Genomic DNA, 6,000 nt, shown 5'->3' with positions numbered 1-6,000 from the left:
AAGAAAAAGATGGATGCATTGCCTAGAATTGAACCTTCTACTTAGGCTTAAATAACTATCATAGTTATAAGGGGAGCACTTTATCATGAAATTATTTGACCCCAAAATTAATAAGATAAGGTATACAAGTGATAGGCATTATTGATGCTAAACTCGAGTTCATAGATGTTAATGTAAGGGTGGAATGTAAATAAAGGATACAAAGCCTAAGTTCATCACATAAACACACACATAGATAATAGAAGGAGGGAGGTGAAGGAAATAAGTCCTTTCAACCCAAATTCTAAAGAATTAGGTCTAGAAATATTAGTGCTAACCAAACAAGAAAGAAGTTCTAATGCAAACTAGGTCTAGGAAGAATAAGAGGAAAGATAACCAAGTCCTTGAGGACCCTAGAGGAATGTAATAAGATAGAGCTAGATGTACATAAGTATGATAAAAGGAAAAAGAAGGTAAAGAACACACCTTTAGAATCTATTTTTATGCTTGTTGTGCTAACCAAAATGAGCAAAAATCATTAGATCTGAGCCTGAAACTACACAATAGATGACGATCTATCACAGGAAAACTAGATGATCAAGGGAAACTCACACAATATTGATGCATAAGGGGTGGCCCAGTAGGCCATGATAGAATATGTGTGATGATGATTTTGATTTTGTTGTTATGAACAAAGCCAAAAAGGGTACTCAAATCTGCAACTTATTCGTTGATTTGATATCCGTAACCTGCAATAAGAAAATATTTTCTATTATTGATAAGGGGTTTGCCTTTTTCAAACCCCAATTTGGGAATTAACCTTGAATTGAAACAATTTAAATAGCATGAAATGTAAAGTAAATGTATGAATTCACCTTACAATGTAAGATCTCTCAAATTGAATGCAATGTGCTTACTTCACTAATTCATTTGGACCAAGAAGATGAATATGAATGGATGTAGAAGATGCAACAAAGGATTGAAGAACATCTTGAAGATAAAATCCTTTAATTTCTTAAATTTTTGAATTCCTAATCTTCAATGGAGGAATGCTTGAGTAAATACTTAAATAATTGAAGGCTTGAATGCTTGAGTGTGAGTGCTTAAACTTGAGAATGCTTGTGAATAATCTTGGTAAGGTTGGATGCCAAATGAAGTAAATGGAAGGGTTTATATAGAGCTCAGAATTAATTGTCCCATAGGCCAAATTGCCTAGGAATTAACACCATGAAGGTATCTAGACATGAGACTTGAATAGAGGACCCAAAATAGGTGTCATCAGGGGTACACTGCAATGCTTATTGGCTCATCAAGGGTGCACTACACCCCTAACAACTACATGCTAGAACCTTTAGGATCCATTCGGGATCTCAAAATAGGTCTCAAATCTAAAAAATTAGGCACAGAGATTGAGATAGCCATTTTGGTGCAGAGAGAAAATTCCAAGTGAAGAAAAGGGAGGACCAAGGAGGTTAGATCATACCTCAATTTTAATGCCATAAAAATAGGAGCATTAACAAGGATCTATTAGGTTTTAACCCAATTCCACCTAGGAGAAATGACAAAAAAGGGAAGAAAGGAGGAGAAATGCAAGGAGACTGATCATACCACATTATATAGGTTCTAAACCTTCATTAAATTGGGGTACTTCCAATTTAAGATAATATATTTAGCCCTCACTTTAGCGAGAGTATGAAATCAATCCAAACTCTTGGTAAAGTAGAGCACAAATTTTAAGATACTCTCACTATAATCAAGGAGATAAAGAATTCATAAAACCCCAAAGGGACTTGAGTCTTTGCTAACCCCTAAATCATATTAAGAGAGAAATCACTGGCTAAAGAGAAAGAAGAGAAGATCAATGATTGTCTCACCTAGTAGAGTTCCCACCCTACTATGAATCACTTAAAAAGATACTACGAAAGATGACATTCAAATAGTATATTGGGGTGGTAACTCACAAATCAACCCATTAGAAGGGTTATCCATAAATTAGTGCTCTTCATATCACCATGGCAAGGTCCAATAAGACTACACTACCCATGTATGGGACTTAACAAATTGTTAAGCATTACCCATAGATGAGATTTAACCTATGTGTGGTGCAAAGGAAAGAAAGACCCAATGTCAAGGATTGTCACTTCCTATATTGAATATGTGCATGAAGAATCCATTCTTTAGGACTATGTATAATCCATAAAGGGATTCACAAGATGCATGTGTATTGAAAATGGTTGAAGTAGAAATGCATAGATTTGAGGATAACTTAGGAATCCTATTAAGCATCTATAGCTAAAGTACCCCAAGCTATACTTTGTATCCATTATCACTACCCCATGAATAAAATGCAAAAAATAGTAAAGTGTATGACCCCATGCTAAAGTCATTATTATCACTTTAATAAGAGTGATGGCTTTAATAGGGTATACATACATCTACTTAGAGATGGTTCCACTACGAGATGGTCCTAGAAGAAGACAAATCAAGGGAGACAACATGTAATATATAAAAAGTATGAAGGGGTTTACTAACTTTAGGTCACTATGATCATATGATAACATGTAAATATTATATCAAGTATGAAATATAATCATCCCCTAAAGGAATTAGAGCTACAAAAAAATGGAAGAAAGACAAGTAAGAGTTACCAAGAAGATTCCTTTTGGATTTCCATCATGGAGACCAAAAATAATTGGTGCTACCATCTTGCACATCCAAGAAGACAACACAAGGATACAAGTACAAATAATAACACATATACAACATAATATATAACAACATATAAAAGAGGTAAGATACAAATATAAGAATGCTATGATATTTAATTTCCTTTCACCTTCTTCCAACAAAGAAACAAGGGTCATCTAAATAAATCTAAAACAACATTAAAAAAACATGATATGAGGAAACACATCACAATAGACAAACACACAAAAATATTCTATGCTAGAGAACTCACTTCAAGCATATTTCCCTCCTCCCCTATCTTGGTCAGTAGTAATAAGTGGTGTAGGAGCACTGTTATAATTTTTTACTACTGATTGCACCAAAAAATTTGAGCATATCAAGTAAAAAAGGTTTTTTTTTTTTTTTACCATATGCAACGCATTAAGGGATTACAAGTACAAGTATTCATCTCAAGTCTTTCAATTATATTTTCAATATAAAGGATTTCATCTTTTATGCAATTGAAATGAAATATATTCTACTGAATATAAACCTCTCACACAAGGTTGTGAGAGTAACCTTAACTAGTCCTATGTAGATGAAAATATGCAAAGAACATATGAAATAAATGCATGGGAAATAGTAAAGGAACCAGCCATTGCCTGGGGGTATATGGCTATTGTAGGTCTATTGGATCCCTTCCGCCTTGAGTCTGGCTATTGTCTTGGTGTTTCTAGGTGCTCTGATATCTTCGAATCTTGCATTTTTAAAGAAGAAATGGGTTAGATCTTTAAGATCTAAGCAATGACGGCTCCTAATACTAAATACAAATGCACGTACATCAAATACTCATATTTATTATCTAAATAGGAGCAGTTAAGTACATGATCAAATAAAATAAAAGGAAAATCATTTTTCTTTTGCATCAAAATAGACTAGTATTTGTCATAGTCAAGTGTTTTTAAAAAAAGAAAGCAGTAGGCTATTCAAAGTGTTGTTACGCTGAAAAGATTTAAGATATCTGCTTCAAAGGGATAAAATTTTGTTTACATGTGTCATGAGTCCATGCTCGAACCTTGTAAACAAAATTCATTGATAATACAAAGAGGAATGAAGGATAAGATGCTATAGAATTACAGTAAAAAAATAATGATTGCTATCATAGATTGCAAACATGTGTACCACTACAAGAAAGCATGAGAAGAAATTCTCAATGTATTGAACTGGAAAATGTTTAATGAAGCAGCTATATGTCATGGCATTCAAACAAATGCAACAATCAATCTTGAAAAAGCAACCAGACTCCAAAGGAAAACCAATTAATATCAACAAAAGCATCAGAGCCCATCTAGAGTTTTTGAGACTTCAATATGCAATATTTTTGAAAAGGATCAAAACTGAACAAAGTCTTCCTCTTATGCAATCAAGTTTAAGAAGTGGCTTGAGTAATATTTCAGAATTTTTAGACTTTGACAATTGAAAAAGAAATGAAGTAATACCAGCATATTGAGAGAAATGTAATCAGCAAATAAGCTTCACAAGCACAATAACAATAATGTATTTTCTTCATTTCAAAACCTGAATGAAAGCAAATCTGACCTGGGTTTTTTTTATGGAAACAAAATATAGGTTCTAGAATTCATCTTACTTCAGCAAAACCCAAGTGAGAAAATACGTCAATGATTTTTTTTTTTAGAAGCCCTCAGAATATATTTTATGACAGCAACAAAACCTGAATAGCAAATTCAAAATGAGAAAATCATCTCATGATTAAGAAGTTTCAGCAAATATGCAATGAAGAAATACTCAAAAGGGGAGAAACTACTTGGGTTTTATTTAAAATGTGATTTCCAACACTTGTTTTAAAACTTTAAAAAAAAAGAAAAAAAAAACTCTTGTTTTAAAAATTTCAAACCCAGAAGTAGTCAAACTTCCAAGAAGTTTGTCATGGTGGCTTCATCTTCAAACCTCCAACAAATATGATGGAAACAACAAGTAATGCACAGTTTAAAGCTTTCAATGCTAAAGTTTGAACCCAACTCGATCTACAGGAGAAGTTAGTGATTCAAGTTTTGTAAAGAATGGTAAAACCAGATGCAACAACAACAGCAAATCAATGAAACAAATGCCCATGGCTGGAAATGATAGAGATTCAAGATCTATCTTAGCAATAAAAAAGTTTGAAGCTCAAGTTCAACAATGGCAGCTTCAAACCAGCGAGCTCAACAATGGAGTTTTCAAAGCCAGAATAGTAATGTATTTTATATGCCATAAAGCTATCAACAAAGGAGTTAACAAAACCCTCGATACACAAGGTTCTAGCTAGCAGAATCACAATGAGAACAAGAAAATGACTAGATCTTACCTCCATGATTTAACATGATGGCTTCATCTTCAGCAAATGGAAAAAACCAGTAAATCTCAAGCATTGTGGCCGTGAAGATTCTTCAAACCCTCATTCCTCCTCTTCAATTTTTGAAAACCTCCAGAATGAGTAAATGAAAAGAGTTTGGGGCAGTTTCAATGTTTCATCTCCCCTTTTTAATTTTCCATAACATTTGAAGTCTGTGAGTTTTCCTTTTATTTTCCAAAGTCTTCTTTTCCATGTCGAGAACCTTCTCCTTTTTTTGTTTTTTTTGGCTTTATTATGTTTTTGCAAAAATATCTCTCTAATTTTATTTTAAAGGTAAGATAAATACTTTGGATATGCATTATAGTATTAAGAGCGTGATTTTAATATATCAATGGAATTATATTATTAACATTATTGATCCGATTGGTATATTAGAATAATGCTCATAATACTATAATAGATATTCATTGTTATTTTTACCATTTTTAAAAAATATATTTATTATAAACTTTACAATTTATAATTCAATAAACATCAACTGGATTAATAATCTTAAGTGATTTAACGTATCATTTAATAACATTATTAATACAATTAATACTTATTGAAATATAAATTATAAAGGTTACAATAAATATTATTAATTTAAATATTAAACAATTTATGATTTACTTATCTAATTGATATTAGTCAATATTGACTAGATAACTAAGCCACAAATATTTAATATTAATGATAAGAATAAGATATGTATTTTTATTTTAAAATAAAATTAGAAGTATCTTGAGATATTTTTGCAAAAGTCATAATATGAGTCATGTGTTGATGAGACTTGGAAGATGGAGGAGTTATTGCATTCTTGAGATTTTTGGAGGTTTTCCAGGAGATGTGACTGCAATTATGAGGGGTAGTTGACGATATTATCAGACCATGCCTTTTGGGCTATTTTGTACACCTTTTTGAAGTCTTTTCAAAGACTCAAGTTGGCCTCAAGAGCTGAA

General features: G+C 32.1%; 1 long non-coding RNA gene across 1 annotated transcript in view; it reads right to left on the bottom strand.

The window, feature by feature from the left end:
• Positions 1-3,305: 3,305 nt before the first annotated feature.
• Positions 3,306-6,000, bottom strand: part of LOC149538443 (uncharacterized) — a 65,869-nt gene continuing 63,174 nt past the window's right edge. The window contains exon 2 of the long non-coding RNA XR_016356058.1: positions 3,306-3,403. This is a non-coding gene — a long non-coding RNA (uncharacterized LOC149538443). The remainder of the gene's footprint in view (positions 3,404-6,000) is intronic.

Source organism: Cupressus sempervirens, chromosome 9 (assembly GCF_028749045.1).
Source record: "Cupressus sempervirens isolate cs-2001-9-10 chromosome 9, ASM2874904v1, whole genome shotgun sequence".
Classification (NCBI taxonomy): domain Eukaryota; kingdom Viridiplantae; phylum Streptophyta; class Pinopsida; order Cupressales; family Cupressaceae; genus Cupressus; species Cupressus sempervirens.
Note: the sequence above shows the minus strand (reverse complement) of the source record. Positions and strands in the feature narration are given on the sequence as shown.